At 34.4% G+C, this 23,361-nt stretch overlaps 1 protein-coding gene across 6 annotated transcripts in view; it reads left to right on the top strand.

Moving 5' to 3' along the window:
* LOC136042375 (uncharacterized) overlaps positions 1 to 23,361 on the top strand; it is a 41,739-nt gene that overhangs the window by 1,145 nt on the left and 17,233 nt on the right. The window contains exons 1-2 of one of the 6 annotated variants that reach the window (XM_065727352.1): positions 9,452 to 9,566; positions 16,092 to 16,971. The exons of 1 other annotated variant lie outside the window; for it this stretch is intronic. The gene's annotated coding sequence lies outside the window, so the exon portion shown is untranslated. Of the gene's footprint in view, positions 1 to 9,451; positions 9,567 to 15,858; positions 16,972 to 23,361 lie in introns of those variants that run through there. 4 more of the 6 variants (XM_065727350.1, XM_065727349.1, XM_065727351.1 and 1 more) reach the window with 4 other exon arrangements.

Raw genomic sequence — 23,361 nt, 5'->3', positions numbered from 1 at the left:
CATTATAGTTTTTGTTCGTTTTAAGTCTTAATTCTGCTCCTTACTTTCAGTTGAAAAAAAGATCTTCAAAAAGTCAAAATGCTTCTATTGACAATAGTTTCATGACCCTAAACAATTGTTCAGGTAATAGGAACATTGACGAAAACTTTTTAATATACTTTTTCATATTTTTCAAAAACTTTTACTATTTTAAAAAATAGAGTTGAGAGAAAGAGTCAAACTTTAGCGTAAAGAGCAGGACATTGAGGAGGGGACAAACCCTTTCATATACGGAGTAATTTCTGTTCGTTTTAAGTTTTAATGTCGCTCCATACTTGCAGTTAAAAAAACTTGGTTTTTTTTTTGTTTTTGTTTTTTAATATATACAGGAGGTTGAAACTTCTACGATTGGCCTCTATGATATAATTAACCTGATGAAGCTTTGTTTTTATTGAGATGGCTTGAATTTTGGGGCGGGTGTTTTCCCCTTTTTTGAAAATATGGTAATTATGTGTAGCTTTTAATGGGTAAGGTTAAACTTAATGAACTCTCTATATTTGGAATCAGCGTAAAGAGCCAATTCTTCTAATGTTGTCAAAATTCAGTTTTAAGAGTTTAGGTTACTATTAAGCCAAGTCGCTCTTTGCTTATAGTTTCATTACCACAGAATATTTGATTGATTGTGTTTAGACGAAGCAACAATTAATTTCATACTACAGATATCTTGTATGTGAATATGAGTTTCCGTTCATCTTTTTTTATGCTTTCAATTTGTATCCATCATTTCAATTTGACATGTTATTTCCCTTGTATAACATTTAGCATTAGACAAGTTTACTATGCCAAAACCAATTGAATTATTTAATCCTGAAAGCTAAAGTGAAACTAAGTTAAATATGCTTCTACTTGAATAAGACTAAAATAAAACACGGGCAGCTCACTTCGGCTCAGACACAGTAGCAGATTTAACTTTCAAACAGTTCGTGGTACCGAATTGTATGTAAGGAGCGGCACGACTCTATAGTAACCGAAACTGTAGAATTTTTTTTTTGATATTAAAAGATATAATAACACATTTGGCTTAGTATGCTGATTCGAATATATAAGATTCATTAAGTTTTCATTACCCATCAAAAGCTACGAGCCTGAGAAAATTTGCTTGATTTTCGAAAGGGGGGGGACACACCCCTTAAAAGTCAAGGAATTTTAATGAAAATCATACTACAAAATTCAACGTATCCGAGAACTCTACTGTAAAAATTCCAAATTCTTATCTGCAAAAACGTGGTATTTTGTATTTTTTGCCAGAAGAAATATCACTGAAAGATGCGTGCTTATTTTTATTTTTTTTATTGTTTGTTTGCTTTCCCCAGGGGTGATCGCATCGAAACAATAGTCTTAGAATGTTGGTAAGGGACTCACTCTAACGGAAACTAAAGTTCTAGTACCAAAAAGATTAAGTTTTAAGTGACCAAAAGATTGGAAGAGATTTAGCCCCCCTCCCATCCCCTTTATTTCTTCATATCGACCGATTAAGATTTTTAAAATTTTGAAATAATCCTTTTGTTCAGTATAGTTCAAAATCTCAGTAACTATACCTTTGGGGATAAAATGCCCCCCCCAACAGCCCATGGGGAAAGGTCTGTAAGTCTTGAAGTTTGCCCCCTGTTAACGATGTGTGTTTGTTACTTGGAAATATAATGATACTTTTTTTGGTGGGGAGGGTAGATTTCGCCTTGGGAGTTTTTCATGGGGAGAATTTTCCGTGGGGAAGAAATCTTCCGGGAGTTGAACTCTCCAGGGGGAATTTATACTTTGGGAATTTGCCAGAAGAAATTATTTTTGTTTGTAGTACTTTCTCGTTGCTGACTCAGTTTTTTATGGGGAGAATTTAAGGGAAATCGTCCCTGGGAAATATTTACTGGGTCGTAATTGTCTAGAGCATCTTTCTTTAGAGGGTGATTCTCCACGAGAGATATTCTCCATAGGGGAGTTTCCGACGGGATAAATTTTTCGGAGGGAACTTTTTGCGGGAGCAATTTTCTACTTGGGGCCAGGGAGGGGCTATTTGCGGGGGAAAACGTTTCAACAGAAAAGAAGATTTCCGACTTGATCTTAAAAACAATTAAAAATTAATATATTTTTCTAATGAAAGCAAGCAAAGAAACATTTTTCACCTGGAACTGTCCGCGTGAAATTTTCCGGGTGGAATTTTCTTCTAGAATTGAATCATCTGAGGGAAATTTCCCTGGCGATAGGGAGGGGATATTTTATGTGGAGAGAACTTTCCCTGGATTAATTTTCCGTGGGGGAGGAGGAATTCTCCATGAATGGGAGCCCAGATTTTCTGGACTTATTTAAAAACGATCCAAAATTTAATAAAAAAAAAATTTTTGAACTGAAAGTAAGGAGCATTGTCAAAATTTAAAACGAACAGATATTATTACGTATATAAAAAAGATTGTCCCACCTCAAGACATCGCTCTTTACGCTAAAATTTGACTTTGTGTCTGAATTCTTTGAGAATGGCTCCTGTAACACAAAGGCCCTTTAGTTGGAAAAATACAGCTTTTTTAAAAATTCTATAAAAACTGGCGTAAATAGTGTGGTGTTGAGGACGGGCAGCCTTTTTTGTCTCCGTAATAATTTCTGTTCGTTTAAAGTTTTTATATTGCTCCTCACTTTTAGTGAAAAAAACTTTTTTTCATTTAATTGGACTCAAACTTACTGTTTCATTATAAATCCATTTTTTTTAATGTTATTTTATCCACAAGCACTGAATTTCCACGATTAAATTGGATACATAAATTTTTCCAATGTTATGGTATTTTCTTCTTCCTTGTCACCAAAACTTAATTCTGAAAAATTAGAAAAAATTAGGTATTTTTAACTCACGAACGGGTGATCAAATCTCAATGAAATTAGATATTTAGAAGGATATCGTCTCTCAGAGCTCTTATTTTAAATCCCGACCGGATCTGGTGACATTGGGGGAGGGAGGGGGAAACCTAAAATCTTGGAAAATACTTAGAGTGGAGGGATTGGGATGAAACTTGGTGGGACCAATAATCACAAGTCCTAGATACATGATTGACATAACCAGAACGGATCTGCTCTCTTTGGGGGAGTTGGGGGGGAGCTAATTCTAAAAAAATAGAACAAATGAGGTATTTTTGACTTACAAAAGAGTGATCGTATCTTAAATGAAATTTCATATTTAGAAGGACCTCGAAACTCAGATCTCTTATTTTTAAATCCCGACTGGATCCAGTGTCATTAAGTGGGGGGGGAGATCTTGGAAAACGTTTAAAGCGGAGAGATCAGGATGGAACTTGGTGGAAAGAATAAGCACAAGTCCAAGATAGGTGACTAATATAACTGGACCGGATCCGCTCTCTTTGGTGGAGTTTGGGGGGGGGGGGGGGTAATTCGGAAAAATAGAAAAAATGAGGCATTTTTAGCTTACGAATGGGTGATCAGATTTTGATGAAATTTGATATCTAGAAGGATCTTGTGCTTTAAAATTGTTTTTTTAAATCTCGACCAGATCCGGTGACATTGAAGGGAGATTGAGGGGGAAACCAATATTTTTGGGAAATGTGAAAATCGAGGTATCTCACAAATGAATGATACTTGAAAATGAATGATACAATGAATGAAACTTGATATATAGTAGAATCTTATGTCACGGATGCTCTATTTTCAATTCGAATCGGATCCGGGGACTAAGAGGGTTAGAGGGGGGAAACAGAAATCCTGGAAAACCATTAAACTTGATGGGAAGTATAAGCACAAGTTATAGATACGAGATTGACATAATTGGTACGGATCCGTTCTCTTTGAGGGAGGTGGGGGTTGCTAATTTGGAAAAATCAGAAAAATTGAGGTATTTTTAACTTAAGAACAGGTGACTGGATCTTAATGAAATTTGATATTTAGAAGGAACTCATGTCTCAGAGCTCTCATTTCAAATCCCGACCGGATCTTTTGACATTGGGGGAGTTGAAGGGAGAAACTGGAAATCTTGGAAAACGCTTATAAATGTTGTAGATATGTGATTGACGTAACCGGACTGTATCTGCTCTCTTTGGTGGAGTTAGGTGGTGAGGTTCAGTGCTTTGGTGAGTTTTGTGCTTCTGGACGTGCTAGGAAGATAAAAATTGGTAGGTGTGTCAGGGAGCTGCACAAATTGACTTGATAAAGTTGTTTTCCCCAATTCGACCATCTGGGGGGCTGAAGGAAGAGGAAAAAGTAGGAAAATAGATGTGTTTCTTACTTACGAGTGGTTGATCGAATCTTAATTAATATTGATATTTAGAAGGACTTCGTGACTCAGAGCTCTTCCTCTAAATCCCGACCGGCATTAAGCCTCTGATTTTCCTTTTAAAGCAATCTATTGATTCTTAGAATTTTGCTAGAGCTCACACCATATGAGCTCTTGGCTCTTTCAACCTCATCACAAGTGCCATATGAGCTCTTAGCTCTTGTTTTGATAGGTACGGTTTGTTTTTTGACGGATATCCTCAAAAGACCAGTAAATATCACTTTTAATTAGATGTTGTTTACATCAAATGTTAGCTATCTAATTCAGTTCCTTGGGTGATGTTGTTTATCATCTTATTTATTGTTGTACAGAATTTTTTTGAACTTCAAACCTTAGGTACTATGTGCTGGGGTTGGGGCATATAGTTTTTACGTGCATTGTTTTTGCAGGGCTTAATCAAAATGTGCTATCTGACAATATTTGGAAAACTTTAATTTATATTTCACTTCCTCAAGCATAACCATTCCTATCAGTTTGTTCAATTCTCATTCAAACTACCTTATTTGGCTCCTAACAGATTTTAATTTTTCAATTTTCTAAAATTCTTTATTTCCTCTCTTCCCAGTCATAGAACTTATTGTAAATTGGAGCTTTTAAAATTTCAAAAAGAAGCACATTTTTCCACTTTTCTCCTCTGAAGTCAGTTTCGTGTTTGTAGAAATTTTGTCTTTTAAACCCATGCAACCAATTTTTTTTTACTGATTTAATTTATATGAAATTCCACTGTTTCTTTTTTTTACTGTATTTTAATGATAGGAACAGTGCTAGAATTGACAGTAATCATATATATGATTGTATAATATGGTTTGAAGATTCCTTATTCCTGATAACTAATGCATTTTTGTCAGATATGCCAGTTTGCTGTATCTTAAGCATGTGCCTGTATAGGTTTTGGGGGTGGGAATTGCAACAGGTTTATGATACATCAATCATCAATCAATCATTTTATTAATACTATAACACTATTACAAATGTAAAAAAAAAAACATTCGGCCTAAGAAGCTTTGCTTGTTATGGGCCATACAACACAATAATAAAGTACTAAAAGAACCACAAATTATACCCTAAATGAAGACGTGGAAGAAGAAACGCTAATATACAGTAAAAAAACTGATAGTAATTATAAAGATAGAAACAAGTAGAAACCAAGACAGTAGAGAAACAGGAAAGACAAAGTTGAAGTCAGTTTCCTGTTTGTAGAAATTTTGTCTTTTAAACCCATGCAACCAATTTATTTTTTACTGATACTGATTTAATATATATGAAATTCCAATGTTTCTTTTTTTTACTGTATTTTAATGCTAGAAACAGTGCTAGAATTGACAGTAATCATATATATGATTGTATAATATGGTTTGAATATTCCTTATTCCTGATAATTAATGCATTTTGTCAGATATGCCAGTTTGCTGTATCTTAAGCAAGTGTTCCTGTAAAGGTTATGGAGGTGGGAGTTTTCAACAGGTTTATGATACATCAATCAATCATTTTTTTAATACTATAACACTATTACAAATGTAAAAAAAAAAAAATATATTCGGCCCAAGAAGCTTTGCTTGTTATGGGCCATACAACATAATGATAAAGTACTAAAAGAACCATAAATTATACCCTAAATGAAGATGTGGCAAAATAAACGCTAATATACGGTAAAAAAAACTGATAGTAATTATAAAGATAAAAATAAGTAGAAACCAAGACAGTAGAGAAACAGGAAAGACAAAGTTGACATTAGAACATCAGAAAAATAAGACAAATAAACAAGGACATTAAAAATTAAGAAGATTCCTGAAAACAGTTTTAGAAAGAATAAGAGAGTGAAATATCAGTTAGGAACTAATTCCAAAAAGGAGAAATAACAGGAAAAACAAAAAACAGAAGAGACAGAGAGAGAAATTACTAAACTGGAAAGACCCGACGAAAAACTGTCTTTGCGGAAAGAAATAAAGGGACATCCGAAAGAGTGGGGGACCATAATAGAATTGATTGATATATAGGATACCTCTGGGCTGCTGTAGATGATCGTTTTGGTAAAATAAATCGTCGAGAAGAACTACATAAAAAAGAAGAGCACATTTTGTCTTATCCTAGACAAAATAATACATCGTTGATATGTATGCAAAGATTGAATAAGAACGGTTGCTATTCATCCGTCTGAATCAGACCAAGCTCCACTCTAAACAATACATTCATTTGCGAGATGCAAGTTATTTGATTATTTGATATGGTTATTTAATAAATTTTTTTCTAATGAAATTGACTATGTCATTTACGCTGAAATACCTGATGTAGATGTCGCTAGGGGCTTATATGACATTATGGTAAAAAATATGATACCCTTTATATAGATGGATTCCCTTTATATAGAAGAAGGTCTACCAAAGATGGTGGAAAATCAGTAATCATAAAGTCACGTAACCGTTACATCAAAGTAGATAACCAGTGGGTCGTTCAATATTCACCTTTATTATCGAAAAAATATAATCCGCACATAAACGTGGAATATTGTAATTCCGTAAAGGCAATCAAATACATATGTAAATACGTCAACAAAGGCAGCGACATGGCATTTTTTTGGCTTGCGCTCTGAAATCAGTGATACCGATGAAATCATACAATATCAGGCTGAGATATACATAAGCAATAATGAAGCTGTGCGGCGAATTCCTTCATTTCAATACATGAACAAAGTCCAGCTGTTGTTCGCTTAGCGGTGCATTTACAGAATGGTCAACGTGTTTATTTTTTGGAATCCAACGTGCAACAGAGCCCTGAATCCACCGGATAAAACGTTAACTGCTTTCTTCGTGTTATGTCAAAATGATCCTTTTGCAAAAAAACTGCTGTATTGTGAAGTGCCTACGTATTACACGTGGAATGCTAATAAGAAATCATTTGAAGGTCGAAAACGGTGTGAGTTAGTTGACGGCCAACCTAACATCTTCAAAAAATCTCGATAGGAAGAATCTACACCATTCACCCCAATAAAGATGAATGCTTCTTTCTCCGCCTGCTTTTGGTTAATTCGCCCGGCCCGACGTGCTTTGAGCATTTGAGAACTGTAAACAGGAATCGCCTTGAAGCATAGGCTGTATATATTAATTAATTCCTGCTTCCTGATATATCATAGCTCGCTAAATTCCTAAATGCATGAATCATTCTTAACAAAGTCACGCCTTATCAAGGTCTGACAAAGAACCCCAGGGGTGATCGTATCGACCCAGTTGTCCTAGAATTTTAGGGAAGGGCTCATTCAAATGGAAACGAAAACTTCTAGTGCACTTTTTAAGTGACCAAAGAATTGGAGGGCACCTAGGCCCCCTCCCACGCTCATTTTTTCCCAAAGTCGTCGGATCAAAATTTTGAGATAGCCATTTTATTCAGCATATTTGAAAAACCTTATAACTACGTCTACTACGTATCTACTACGACTTGCTCCCCCACAGTCCCCGTGGGAGTGGCTGCAAGTTACAAACTTTGACCAGTATTAGCATATAGTAATGGTTATTGGGAAGTGTATACTTGTTTTCAGGGGGATTTTTCGGTTGAGAGGAGTGGGTTATGTTGGGGAAACTTTCCATGGGAGGAATTTGTCATGGGGGAAGAAGATTTCCATGAAGTGGGCGCAGCATTTTCTAGCATTATTTAAAAAAAACAATGAAACAATAATTATGAAAAAGTTTTTTCAGCTGAAAGTAAGGCGCAGCATTAAAACTTAAACGAACAGAAAATATTACGCATATAAGGGGTTCACCTCCTCATAATACCTCACTCTTTACGATAAAGTATTTTTAGTAATTTCAACTATTTATTCTACGGCCTTTGTGATTCAGGGGTCATTTTTAAGGAATTAAGAAAAAATTTAAGCTTTAGTGTAAAGTGCGAGGTACTGACAAGTGGGCGAGCCCTCTCATATACGTAATAAAACATACGAATATAGAAGTTTGTTACGTAAGCTAGTTCGTAAATTAAGTATATCTTTTACTAATGAAAACGTTCGTAAAAAACTAAAACTTCTAGTTGCCTTTTTAAGTACCCAAAAAATTGGAGAGCAGCTGGGCCTCCTCCCCCCTCCTTTTTTCTCGAAGTCGTTCGATCAAAGCTATGGGAAAGCCATTTATCCAAATATATAAATATACAAATTTCGTTTTAATTATTCATCTGCGTAGAGCCGAAATCAAATCATGGATTAACTAAAAAACGTTCAGAAATTAAATAAAAAAACAAGTTTTATTTAACTGAAAGTAAAGAGTGACATTAAAACTTACAACGACCAGAAAACACTTCGTATATGAAAGGGGCTACTCCCTCTTCAACACCTCGCTCTTTACGCTAAAGTTCGACTCTTTCTCACAGCTTTGCTTTAAAAAAAATATAAAATTAGCTGTATAGAGCGGGGCGTTGAAGAGGGAGCTGCCCCTTTCATATACGAAGTAATATCTGTTCGTTTTAAATTTTAATGTCGGTCCTTACTTTCAGTTAGAAAAACTTGTTTTTTTATATATATATATATATATATATATATATATATATATATATATATATATATATATATATATATATATATATATATATATATCTATATATATATATATATATATATATAATATATATATATATATATATATATATATATATATGTATATATATATATATATATATATATATATATATATATATATATATATATATATATATATATATGTATATATATATATATATATACATATATATATATATATATATATATATATATATATATATATATATATATATATATATATATATATATATATATATATATGTATATATATATATATATATATATATATATATATATATATATATATATATATATATATATATATATATATATATATATATATATATATATATATATATATATATATATGTATATATATATATATATATATATATATATATATATATATATATATATATATATATATATATATATAATATATATATATATATATATATTTGTGTATATTTAAGTGCAATATCTAAAAAAAAGTATTAAACGTGTTGTGACAGTACTGATAATTGTAGTCACTCTTAATAACGTCATTTCTATTTTCTACTACAGATAAAACTGTTTTTGTCTTTTTTGTTTATTCTTTGTCAGACCTTGATAAGGCTTGACTTTGTTAAGAATGATTAATGCATTTAGGAATTTTAGTTTAGCGAGCTATGGTATGTCAGGAAGCAGGAATTAATTAATATATATAGCCTATTCTTCAAGGTGATTCCTCTTAACTATTTTTATTATTGGCGCAGTTATATGTTCTTTTAATTTATTCGTAGTTCTAGCGATAAATTTTTTTTCTATTAGTCTTCATTATTATTAATTACTCAAGAGGATCGAGTCTTCTTTTTGGGGGCATCTTACTTCAACTATAATCTCTATTTTTAGAAGTTCTACTCTGTGGGAGAGAGACAATACTAATCCGTACCTCTAGACTATGGATAATTACGCGTAATTTCTTAAATTAAGAAATATTTCGGGATGTTCAGTGCCGTGTAATGATCTGACTTGCTTATATTTTGTGTTTTGAGATACTGAACTTTAAATAAAAAAATAAAACTAGTTTTTTTAACTGAAAGTAAGGAGCGACATTAAAACTTAAAACGAACAGAAATTACTCCGTATATGAAATGGGTTGTCTCCTCCACAATCCCTCGCTCTTTACGCTAAAGTTTGACTCTTTGCCACAATTCTACTTTTTATAACAATTACTGAGGGGATTGCTGAGGGGACAACCCATTTCACATACGGAGTAATTTCTGTTCGTTTTATTTTTTAATGTCGCTCCTTACTTACAGTTAAAAAAACTAGTTTTTTTTATTTAATTTCTGAACGTTTTTGAATTAATGCATGTTTGATTTTGGCTCTCCGCATATAAACTATTAAAATGAAGTTAGTATATTAATTTTTTTTTTTTGGCCAAGTGGCTTTCTCTTAGTTTTGATCAGACAATTTTGAGAAATAAGAGGTGGGGAAGGAGGCCTAGTTGCCCTCCAATTTTTCCATTACTTAAAAAGGCAACTAGAACTTTAAATTTTTAGCGAACGTTTTATTATTAAAAAATTTACGTAACTTAAGAATTAACTTACGTAACAAACTTTTATATTCTTATATTTTTATTATGTATACAAGGAGGTTTGTACCCTCGTTAATACCTAGCTCTTTACATTAAATCTTAAGTTTTGTCCCAATTCTTTAAGAATGACCCCTGAATCAGAAAGGCCGTAGAATAAATAGTTGAAATTACTAGAAATACTTTAACATAAAGAGCGAGGTATTTATCTCCTCCTAAATACCTCGCTCTTTATGCTAAAGTATTTTTAGAACCCCTCATATGCGTAATAATCTCTGTTAGTTTTAAGTTTCAATGACACTCCTTACTTTCAATTGAAAAGACGTTTTCATATTTAATTTATCCATTTTTTTATAGTAATGCTAGAAAATCTTGCGCCCTTTTCATTGAATTTTTCTTGTTCCATGACATATTCCTCCAAGGAAAGATCCTCCCACATAGCCTCCTCCCTCAACCCCACCCCCAAACCAAGAAAATCCCCCTGGAAACGTCTAAAAATTTCCCAATAACCATTACTGCATTTAAACACTGGTTAAAGTTTGTAACTTATAGCCCCTACCCTAGGGATTGTGGGGCAGTAAGTCATTCCCAAAGATATAGTTATTAGGGTTTTTGACTATGCAGAACAAAATGGCTATCTCAAAATTTTGATCCGTTGACTTTGTGAAAAAAAGAGCGTGGGAGGGGGCCTAGATGCCCTCCTATTTTTTTGGTCACTCAAAAGGGACACTAGAACTTTTCATTTCTTATACAATGAGCCCTTTTGCGACATTCTAGGACCACTTAGTCGATACGATGACCCCTGGAAAAAAAAAAAAAAAAAAAAAACAAACAAACAAATAAACACGCACCCGTGATTTGTCTTCTGGCAAAAAATACGAAATTCCACATTTTTGTAGATAGGAGCTTTACATTTTTGCCACAGGGTTTTCTAATACGCCGTATGCGATGGTGTGATTTTCGTTAAGATTCTATGATTTTTTGGGGGATGCTTCCCCCTATTTTCCAAAATAAGGCAAATTTTCTCAGGCTCGTAACTTTTGATGACCAAGACTAAATTTGATGAAACTTTTATATTCAGAATCAGCATGAAAATCCAGTTCTTTTGATGTATCTTTTAGTATCAAAATCCGTGTTTTAGAGTTTTGTTTACTATTGGGCCGGGTCGTTCCTTATGTACAGCTCGTTACCACGAACTGTTTGATAGATAGATTTTGTGGGGGCTCCTTAGCCCTGTGATGGCAGTTTATATGGAGTAGGAACAGTGTGAGCCCGAGGGTGCTGCCCTGGATGACACCGCTCTACGTGAATTCGCTCAGAGAAGATTCCATTTATTCTTGTTTGCTGGGATCGACTTTTGAGAAAATCCTCTATCCAGGTGGTAATGGAGGATGTCAGGTTGAAGATTTTGATCTGGTTTAGTAATTCAGAGTGGGGAACTGAATAAAAGGCCTTTTCCACATCAAAGAATACTGCAAGAACAGACTTTCCACTCTCAATGGCTTCCGTCCAGTCATTCTCTATCCAGTCCAGTCTGGATTTCCGTCCAGTGTTTTTGCTTCTTTTTTTTCTTTTTGAGTGTTTGATCAATATTTGATGTTGTTTGATTGTAAGTGTTATCCTTTGTCTTTTCTTTATATTTATATTGTAGCCTACTCCTCATTTTTTGAGGGAAATAAAGAAAATCAATAAATAATTCAAGCCTTCAAGAAGTGCAGTGGTGGTGCCCTTTCTCGGTAGAAAGCTTTATTGGTTTGGGTTGATCAGCTTATTTTCCAGTACATGTTCAATGATGCCATTTCTAAGGATTCCCTCTATGAGTTTACAGACCAGGCTTGTCAAGCTGGTAGGTCTGTAATTCTCAGGTTTGGTTTTTGAACCTTTTTTTGAAGATTGAGGTTGCTGTAGCTGTCTTCCAATCAATAGGTAGTTTCCCCTGCTATACTGAGAGCTTAAATATATGCAAGATGGGCTCTTTAAGTTCTTGTTTTCCTTCAGTCAGCCATTTGGCATGGATGCAATCTGGTCCAGGAGACTTGTCAGGCTTCGGTTTGTTCAGTTGGTTCAGAACATGTGCTGGGGTACTTTGGATCTCATTAATACTGGGGCTATTGTGGGGCTATTTCTGGCAGCTGTCTCGGTTTGTGTGGCTGTCTGGGATGTATAGACGGAGCTGAAGAAGTCGTTGAGGAGTTACGTTTTTTCTTTGCCCTTTCATACAGTGTCACCATCCTTATTGACCAGGTCAGGCACCCCATGGCGAAAAGTGATTTTGGAGTTTACATGCTTTCAAAATTTTCGGGGGCTGTTTTGGCTTCAGATGGTATCTTCCTTTCAGTTGCTCTTGTTATCTTTCTTGAAGAACTTCGAACTGAATTTTTCACCTCTGCATTCTTCATTGTCTGAGATTAAACCCGTCTTCTTCCATTTCTTGAACTTTCTAGATTTCCTGTTGATGAGCCGTTTTATCTTGGAGTCTAGTCTGGGAAAGGTTTTTGGAGCAAGTTTTTCCTTCCAATTTGTTGCAGAATCGAGAGGCCGTCCAATGACATCCTTCAAGATGGCCATTTTTTCATCGACGCTTTCTGCGACTTAGTCAATTCCCAGTCAACAGCCTGTATTTCTTCTCTGTACTTCTGGGAGTCAACACAGGCGTATTCCCGTTTGCTACATTGGAAGCGTTTGGTTGAGCTTGGCACACTAATTGTTGTCATAAGACAGCAGTGGTCACTTTTCTCAAGGGGACGCAGGTGCTTTACGTCTAATATGCTGTCAGGATTTGTTAGCAGCATCTAGTCCAGTATGTTTTCAGTCTGACCCTCTCTGTAACGTGTTGATTTGGCTACGTGCTGTTTCAAGAAAGGATCTTGTATCAATTCAACAAAGGGGTGGTTTGAGCTTTCTGTTGAGGTCCACTTCAGTTTAGGTAGGTTGAAATCACCCATACAGTAGAGATCTCCCTTTGCGCTGGTATTTTCCCTGAGCGGGGTATTTATGTCTGTTATTGATATAGGCTGGCTTAATTTGTATGCACATATCAGATTTATCGGGTCTGCATTTGTGTGAGCTGTGACTCCGATGGCTTCAATGGTATTCGTCTTTGGTGGATCCAGTTTTTGCGTAGATAGGTCATTTTTAGTGTAGATGGGGCACCCTCTCCTGTTGTCTTCTAGATAGCTACAGAAGCTATAGCCGTCGATGTATATTTCCTGCTCTTTTAGCTTACATTGAGAAAACTTAAGCTTAACTTAGGTCAGCAACGTCCGGAGCAAATCATTTTTGAAGAATATGGTTAGGTTTTCCCTCAACTCATATTATTTGCTTAAGATTTGGTTTCTGAGTTGTTGTTGTCTAGGTACAAGCTGAGTCAGGATTGGAGGGTACCTGCCACGGCTACTTCTGGCTTCATTTGCTGTGCTTCTTGGGCCAAGCCTGATTGCTCTGATGAGTCTCAGTTTGTCTCGACCCAGCTGTTCCTGGACCAATTTTTCCAACAGTTTGTATTTCCAGTTTTGCACTCTGTTCAGCTGTCTTTTTCTCACTTACTGCCGGTTCAGGCAAATTTCTTACAACTATGTTGTCCTTTTGCTTTTTGCCAGCTGCAAGGATTTCATCTCGAACCTACTGTTTCATTTGCTCAAAAGTGGCACCTGAGTTGGATGAAGCATGGTCAAGTGCCTCAAGTCTTTGGTGAAGGTGGAGATATGCTCTATCAATATAACCTCGAACGTCATCCATACTTGGTTTGGTGTCCAGTTCATGTCTTATGTTGGCAAGGTCCAGGGTTAGTTTTTGCACATTGTCATCCACTGTTTTGACTAGGTCACACACAGCTTGAGTTTCAGGGGAAAGAACTACTGCTGAGAAGGGGGGACTTCTGTCGTCATTTAGACTGCTAACATTTCTTTGGATAACACCTAGATTTGTTGCATTTTTGTGTATTGTACTGCTATTAGGCTTTTGCTGGCCCAGCAATGGGGGCAGGGGAGTGGTAGCTCTTGTGGTTTTTCTGATATCCCCAAGGCTGTAGTTGTTTGGTGGCTGCTAGTTCCTTGTGTTTTTTGACATGTCTGGGTTCAAATCAAGTCAAGGTATAAAAATCAAGTCAAAGTATAAAAATCAAATCAAGTCAAGGTATAAGAATCAAATGATCAATCAATGGTAAATGGTAAAAGCAAACTTCAAACTCTAAAATTTATAAAATTTGGTGGAATGACACACAGATTTATGTACAATTCGTAAACCTTTCCTTCCTTGAAATGGCTGGCACATGGTTTTCACTCTGGATCCTTTTCAGCATGTGTTTGGTCAGTTTCCAATTCACTTATTTTTGAATGTTGCATTTGGTTGACACAGCTGTGTTTTTTCTCAAACAAAGCTCCTTATCTTCTTGGACTGATACTTCTTAAATTGTCGTTCTCAATAGGTTACTGAATACAGAGAACTTTTAGATCAAAAAACTTGGACAATTAATCAAAGCGGAATAAGCACTGAGTTTTTAAAAACAACAAGAGACGTACGATAAGATTTATTTAGAAGAATTTAGAAATTATCCATTATTTGCAATGCTTAAATGTTTTTCAACTATTATAAGGGGTTTCACGGACGATATCTAATTCTGGTGGGGTGAATTAGTTAACAGGATTAAATTCTGTCCGTGAAAAACTATTTAGCTGTGAAACAAAATTGTGCCAAAGAAATGGCTACATAGATTCAAATAGTAGTGGATGATTTGCCAAAACATGGCTTTGAAGTGCAATACACCTCGGTTCCAGCCCATGTAGTTATTCTTGGATATGAGTCAGCTTATAAAATGGTCTAGTAGCAATGGTTAAACTTTAAAGGAAAATTTATCTATAAGTGAATATATTCAGGGTTATGAGACCCACTCACCAGAAGATGAAAAAGCTGATTTTCTAAGAAGTTCTTCAAACACCATCTTGAATCTATATGAATTTAAGCCTCCCCCATTGAACCTGATTCACAGTGAAAGAAAAATTGCAACAACTATATTTTGAATTATATCTGGCCAAATAAAAGTTAATGCAATTCCTTTGAATACCATCAACCATAGAATTTGGTTGATCTCCATAGCTGTAGTGCCTGTAATGTATATGAAGATGCCCACCATGTTATAAAATCCTGTAAAATACGATGCCCAATGTGAAATATTAAAAAGAAAAGTTGTAAAACTGTTTGGTACCTTTAGTTTTCACACAGTAGATGGCCAATCCTTAGTTTCACCATGTGTTCGTAAAATGTCTGTACTGGGATGTTTATTAGAATTATAAGTTTAAATGATGTACTGTATTAGTGTTACACTTGTCGTTAAAATTGACATAATTTATTAGTGTTTCTAATATATTGTATAGCTAAAATGTTTATAATGTAGAAGATGAATGTATACATTCATCTCTTGACTATAATTGTTTTTAGAATAATTGTGGCGGACTGACGTAAGTGGCCAAACTAGTGGAGTAAATTTTCAACCACCAAGGTTAATATGTCATTCTCTGAAGTCATTTTCTGGTCCTAATGCTACCTATGGCTTATGGAAAGAAGCGGGACGTTGAGGAGGGAACAGCTCCTGTCATACACGGAGTAATTTCTGTTCGTTTTAAGTTGTTCGTTTTAAACTTTTACTAGTAATTGGCCTAGTTCTTTTCCAGCGTTTTATTTGTCAAAGGCAGCACCGAAACGAAATAAAACGAAGGCTCAAATAAAACGGAATTATGCGAAACAAGACTGGAAACAGTAGCCCGAACTGAAACTATTCTCACATAAAACGTGGCTCAAGTGTGTTCCAAGTATAATATTTAAAAACAAAACCAAAAAAAAAATGACTGGCAAAGACATGGATAATCGACCTATTGCAAAAATTATCGTATGTTTTTGAAGACACCAAACATATATTCTTGTACATGTATCAACCAATGAAAGGAACATGTGTACATTATGGCTGTTCTCTAATACAGATGCTTTCTTTTGTTTTTGAGCAATGTAAGCAAAAACTGATGTTCATATATCAAACATTGACAGTTGTGGACTTGAATTATGGCTCTTCAAGCCATAATTCACAGTGGTTTTCTTCTATTTTTGAACTATGCAAACTGAAATTGGTGCCCATATATCAAACATATACGCACATGAACATGAGTGATGACTCTTATTTAATGCAGAAGAGATTCTCTGTTTTTGATCAATGCAAACAGAAAGCATTGTTCATATATGAAGCAGTTACACATGTGTGCATGAAGTGTGGCTCTTCCATAATTCAGAAATTATTCTCTGTTTTGGAACCCATCAAACAGAGCTATTTGCTGTTTAAACATCAAAGACTAGAGCCTATAGACATGAATAGAGGTTCTACTCTAGTGGAAAAACTTTCTTCTGCTTTCAAATATCACAAATAAAAATTACTAATTGCTTTGGCTTGTCTTGGCTCAATTTACTATTGTTGCACAAGAAAAAAGAATACAAGAAAACCCAAAAAAGAGGTGTTTCTAGAATCGCCAGGAAATGATTGAATTATGACACAGATTGTCATTGGTAAGGATTATTTGTTGTCTCTTCTTAGTGGTATAGTTTAGGGTAAATACCACCCCTTAGTAGAATGTACCATTACCATTTGAACAGAGGGTTATGGTTTTGTTCTTTAAGAATTTTCCAATGATATAACATGCCAAACAAAAGAAAAGGGGAAATACTTTTTGATAGTGCCCAACTCCCCATTCAAACAGCATTGCTTGAAGCAAATATGTAAATATGATTAAGAGGATTTTCCTAAATCTGATCTAGCAAACATTTGCTCTTGCTAATCTTTGCTCAATGCTGACATAAGACTGCTATTTAAAAACAAAGGCCAAGCTACATAAGTAAGCAAACTTTAAGTATGCCAAGACTATATTCAGGCATTAGGTTACATGGTCTCCATTGTTATTAGATCAAAAGCTAATTTATAATGTAAGAAAAACGGTTTCTTTGATAATATTCAAATGTAATTTTTATGGATATTGTAGGCCTAGCTAATTTAAAAGGCATATCTTACATCAAAATGACCTCAGATTTACACACCCATTAAATGCTTACTACCAAATCCAGATCTAGACCAAAATTTTGAGAGAAGGAGGAGGGCAATATGACAAGGACAACAATAATTGACCAAATGAGAGGTTTAGTTAAAAAAAAAGAGTAAAAGAAGATATGATGAGGGCACCAAAAAATCTAAGGGGGAAGTGCCAGGCCTCCTGGATCTACTCCTGCCAAATATAGTCTCTTTTATTGACTAGAATCAGACATTTCTTTGCTTCATCACTTTAGACAATTAAACAGCTTTTTTTAATAAGCAATTGACAAAATAATGTCTCAAAGTATCAGTAGAATTTTCACTGTGTTCAATTTAGTTCTAGATTTAAAACTTGTCATCAAATTACTAGTAGAGTCAATCATTGCTCAATCATAAAGCTGTTTAATTTGTGAAAAGTGATGAATAGGACCTACTTCAATAAAAATCAAAAGTCACATTTCACCATTATCAAATGCACCTTATTTCTTTGATTTTTATATTTGCTTTTGATCTAATCACTTTGTAACCTCTCTAATGTAATGCCAGAATAGAACCTTGGCAAGCATCAAGTTGGCTTATTTGTGTAGGTTAGTCTTTTTGTTTTTAGGTAAAAGTCAAATGTTGAGAGTGGTGCAAAAGAAAATATTTACTTCATTAGGATTTGACAAGTCTGAATGGGAATGATTTCTTCTTAAAAAAAGAGCTTTAAAGGATTTTATAGTCAGTTATAGTGCTACGGGGGGGGGTTGGTGAAATATAATTTAAGAGGGAAGTTGTTGTGAGTTTTTCTTACAGGGGAGTTGTGCTATGAGGTACTTGGGACTTTTCTAAGCCTTGGTAGTTTAATGTTGATATGAGATATGGGAGCTAAATTGTTAACAGAATAAAAAGGCTCCGTAGATAATCCCCAGTAACTTGGGAGACAGAATCATCTCAGTGATATTCGAGGTCTCCTAAATAGTATAGATTCCCTTGGGATCGTACCTGAAGACTAGAGGAACTGTACCTGATGCCGTAGTACGTAGACAAAAGATGATTGAAGACAATAGGTTTTATTTACTTACAGCGTACAACTTTGAGTAAAACAACTCCAATAATTTATAGCATGAAAGGGTACACATGAACACTGGAACTTGACTATCATAAGACTGAATTACCAACTGCCTGTGTCAAGCTAATCTATGTCCAAGACTTGATTTCTAAACAAGAACTTGGGGGACGACCTGTGCAGTTGACCTCTCCTGCAGATGTTGCAATACGACTGGTATTCCCAATCATGAAACAACCAGTTTCCACTCCCAAGAGACAAAAAAGGAAGTATTTTCTCTTTGAGTTCAAAGGTTCATATGAATCATTTATAGACTTGATTTTGATTGGTTGAAAAAAGAAACATTTCTACTTTTTGTTTGACTTGTTTTTAAAGGTACGCAGCCCATAAAGTAATGAATAACTGCTAGATTCCAGATTCAATAAAAATTAACTTGAAATTTTTTTCTAATTTGAAATTTACTAAAGGGGTATGAATGAGAAATTAGTCCTGAATTTAAGAATTTCCAATGGGGTATGAATTTTATAAAAGGAGGGGGTGCTGGCCTATATGTTACATATCCCCTTTCCCGTTGTAAATTGATGCCCTCATCAATTAGATTAATCCCTATCTTTAAACATTGCATTTTCAATTCGAATTGTCTATTAAAAAATTTTATTCTAATTCCATAACCTTATAATGATTGTTTAAAATTTATAGAAATATTTTCCTACACCTTGTATATATCCTGCACCTAACACTTTAAAAAAAAATTACATAACGACAGCACTTGACATTAACTGTGTTTACACATGAATGCCTGGTTCCAATTGTTTGTTTTAATTTGAATTATAAACAATTTTATCTATTATATTTAATTTTCAATTGATCCCAGGTATTCTAACAATAAAGTGTAAGAATATACAACTTTATATAAAAAACCATCACTGGTACTTTTATTTAATTTAAACTATTAATTCACTATTTGGCACTTAAGTTGTTCATCACTTATTATTTTGGTATATTATTTTCACACCAATCACAATTTTCGTGTCCTTGCCCTATTTACTGATTGAACTAATATAATGTCATTTTCTAATCTATCACCTTTAAGTGTTTTTGTTGCTTAAAAATTTAGCAATTGTAAAGTCTGTCTTGTTTTTACGCTTTTACAAAAATGGGAAGCGTGGGACCCGGAACACCTATCCCCAGCAGTTTAAGTACAAAAGTATAAAATTTGGATTTAGGATGTTCTGTTCTAAATCTTCATCTAGGTCTGTGACGTTGCTGATATTGGGTTTCCATATTGAATTAGGTCATCATCTATTGTGTCTTCGTGGGTATGTTGTGGTTGTACCCGCTGGCTGGATGTTACGTCTTCTCTAGTCTACGGTGTTCAGTCAAAAAGATGAAAATGATTGTAGTACGATAGATGGCGCTATTTGAGGTGTCACTTGGGTCATAGCTGTCTGGTTGAATCAGACGTGTTTTTCGGGCATTCTTCGGCGGTTGGTAAATCATGATAGATGTTTTCCAGTTTTTGACCATGACGTATCGTCGGCCAATGTCAAGAGTATGCCAAATTCTGTAATAAAAAATTTTCAAGCAGAATCATGTTGTCAACACAGAAAATGATACTAACGATACGATACTATGAAGCATTATTATAACATAAAATTGCATAATAATAACATAAAATTGCATAACAGTAATATTATTTAAAATTCAAAGGGAAATTAGTTTGAATATTTTTAGTTTGGAAATAGAGTAGTTAAATCACAAGAGACGACCTCTTAAATCTCTTGCACATAAGAAAAGAAAGGAACGAATTTTTCCTGCTTGTTGGAGGTCTATATTTACATAAGATTTTCCGCCAAGAGTATTTTTGATGTATATGCCAAAAAAAATACAGTATATTGCATCATAGCCTCTTAGTTGTTATACACCAACAATATCCTCTACAGTAGGGAAAGGATCTTAACGTACGGGAAAAGACCTCTCAACTTTCCTGTATCCTCACATCCTCCCTGGTAAAATGGCTTAAATATCATCAGGAGCAGTAGGGTTTAATTGATGCATCTGTTGTGCCTCAATTATATCATTATTTATCTTTTTTCGCTTCAAGAGTTTTCCATAGTTAATTGTTAGTAGCGCTCTTATTGTTAGTGAAATAAGAAATACCATGAATATAGTGATTATAATATTATACCATGAATTTGGTGAGAATAATCCGTATTGACTCTCCACGTATTTCAACCTTTGGTCTTCGTCAGTGATTAAGGGTATTTGCAAATCTAATGCTTCTTTTATTTTTGTTAATTGCATTGTACCTTTAATCTTTTTTATTTTTGGCCATATGGATGTCTTAGATTCCTTATTGTTTATATTCGGAATTGTGAACGACAAGTTTATTCCTTGAAAGTTTATTATTTTTGGGCTCATGACGTTAGTGCTGGTTGGGATTAGAGGTGAATATTTCGGTTCGTGATATAGTTGTGAATATTTCGGTTCGATAACTGGGATCAATTTTTTCTGTATTGCTGTAGCAGGATAGGGTTCCTACCGTTTTCTTAGGTACTGTAAATAACCATAAATCGTTCCGTAAATTAATGAAAGGTTCTGTTTTGATACTTCCTATTAGGGCTTCACAAGAGTCGGGAATATTTTGTTGCTGTGATTCCCTTAGGAACAAATCTAGCATGCATAATCCTATTTTCGCGTTATATATAGGTAATGTTAGTTGGCAGAGCAAATTTTTAAATGACACGCATTCCTTTAATTCTTGGGCATTTGCTAGTGCGTATTTTCTCCTGTCTTGATCTATTAACATATATTCCGCTTTCGGGATGATGCTCATGAAGGAGTTTGTCTCTTTTATGTTAATGGGGAAAGTAGATATTTTGTACAGGTCAAATATAGATTGTTGATTAATTAATGGAATTGTGACTACTGCAAAGAGCTGTTCATTAATTTCGGTTATATGCACCTTAAGTTTGGTATAATATAAGAACAAGTTAGCTACTTCTGGTTCTACTGGTAGGTGGAGACCAAATGTTAAGTGAGTTTTTATCTTGTTTAGAATGTTCTTTAGGTCCGAGGGATCTACTAAGTCGTAAGAAAGGGATTCTCCTGTTAATTCAAATAATGCGAATTCAATTCAAATAGTACATAGACAAAAGATGATTAAAGACAATAGATTTTATTTACTTACAGCATACAACTTTGAGTAAAACAACTCCAATAATTTATAGCGTGAAAGGGTACACATGAACTCTGGAACTTGACTATCATAAGACTGAATTACCAACTGCCTGTGTCGAGCTAATATATGTCCAAGACTTGATTTCTAAACAAGAACTTGGGGGACGACCTGTGCAGTTGACCTCTCCCGCAGATGTCGCAATGCGACTGGTATTCCCAATCTTGAAACAACCAGTTTCCACTCCCAAGAGACAAAAAAGGAATTATTTTCTCTTTGAGTTCAAAGGTTCACATGAATCATTAATAGACTTGATTTTGATTGGTTGAAAAAAGAAACATTTCTACTGTTTGTTTGACTTGTGTTTAAAGGCACGTAGCCAATAAAGTATTGAATAACTGCTAGATTCCAGATTCAATAAGAATTAACTTTAAATCTTTTTCTAATTTGAAATTTACTAAAGGGGTATGAATGCGAAATTTAGTCCTGAATTTAAGAATTTCCAAGGGGTTATGAATTTTATAAAGGGGGGGGGGAGTGCTGGCCTATATGTTACAATAGGAGATAGTAACCAAATTTTTGGTTGCTTGACAACAGGATAGTGGTGTAACACTGCACAACATTGTGATGCTGAATTTTATGCTTCTCAAACCATAATTGTATAAACCAAGTTTTTCAAGCCTTAAAGAACACTGCAAAAGTTTCTGTGAGAAACAGTATGTGACAGCAAGGCCACATAAACAAAACTAAAAAATAACCAATTTATGGTCAATGTTTTTTTTCTGTTCTTTTAGTTTTACCTTTTTGTTTCCATGGCATATTTTGTTGTGTTTGTTAAAACAAAGTCTATTGTAGTTGGATTGTGATATGATAGATATCAGGATGCAAGCAAAGGAAAATCCAATACGAGAATACAAGTACAAAAGTTATGCTCTTTATTTATTACTAAAAAAATCAATTACGTTTATAAAGTTTAGCATGAATTAATTATTTGTTGCTCTGAATATGAGACTATCTTTTTGTTCTTTGGCGTTACACCTACTCTGGTCAAGAAAAGATTGTTGTTTGGGATTCAAACCCCTGTTATTTATTTTGTGTTCTGCTGATGGTTATTATTGTCATTGAATACAATGACAAAATAACTGTTTTTTTGTAAATTTCTTATTTTTCTGCTGGTGTTGCCTATAGTAAAGAGCCATAATGTTTTTAAGGTATTCTCGTTTATTGCTTTTTCCCAAGATTATTTCATATGGAAGGAGTGGTTGTGCAAAGTTTGGAAGGGGGCCATTCAATTAGAAATTGAAAGTTTTAGTGTGCTTTTCAAGAGTCAAAATTGGCCAAAAGGTAAGTGACCCCCTTCCATCGCCTTTTTTGGCCTAAATGCATCTGATAATAATTTTCATATAACCAATTTTGCTCAGTAGTCCAAAGATGGAATAACTATAACTCTGGGGTCAAAATAACCCCATACTGGCAAGGTCTGTAAGCTATGACAATTGCCTATTCTTGATATATAAACTTCTATTGGAATTAATTTAACATCTTTTTCCTAAAATTAAGTTTTTCAAAGTAAAGTAAAGAGCTCCACAGAACCAAAAATGAGCGGAAATAAAGTAAGATTATCTTCAAAGCTTATAACTACCACAA

Source organism: Artemia franciscana, unplaced genomic scaffold (assembly GCF_032884065.1).
Source record: "Artemia franciscana unplaced genomic scaffold, ASM3288406v1 Scaffold_1196, whole genome shotgun sequence".
NCBI lineage: Eukaryota > Metazoa > Arthropoda > Branchiopoda > Anostraca > Artemiidae > Artemia > Artemia franciscana.
The sequence above is the reverse complement of the archived record's forward strand: the minus strand, read 5'-3'. Positions and strand labels throughout refer to the sequence as shown.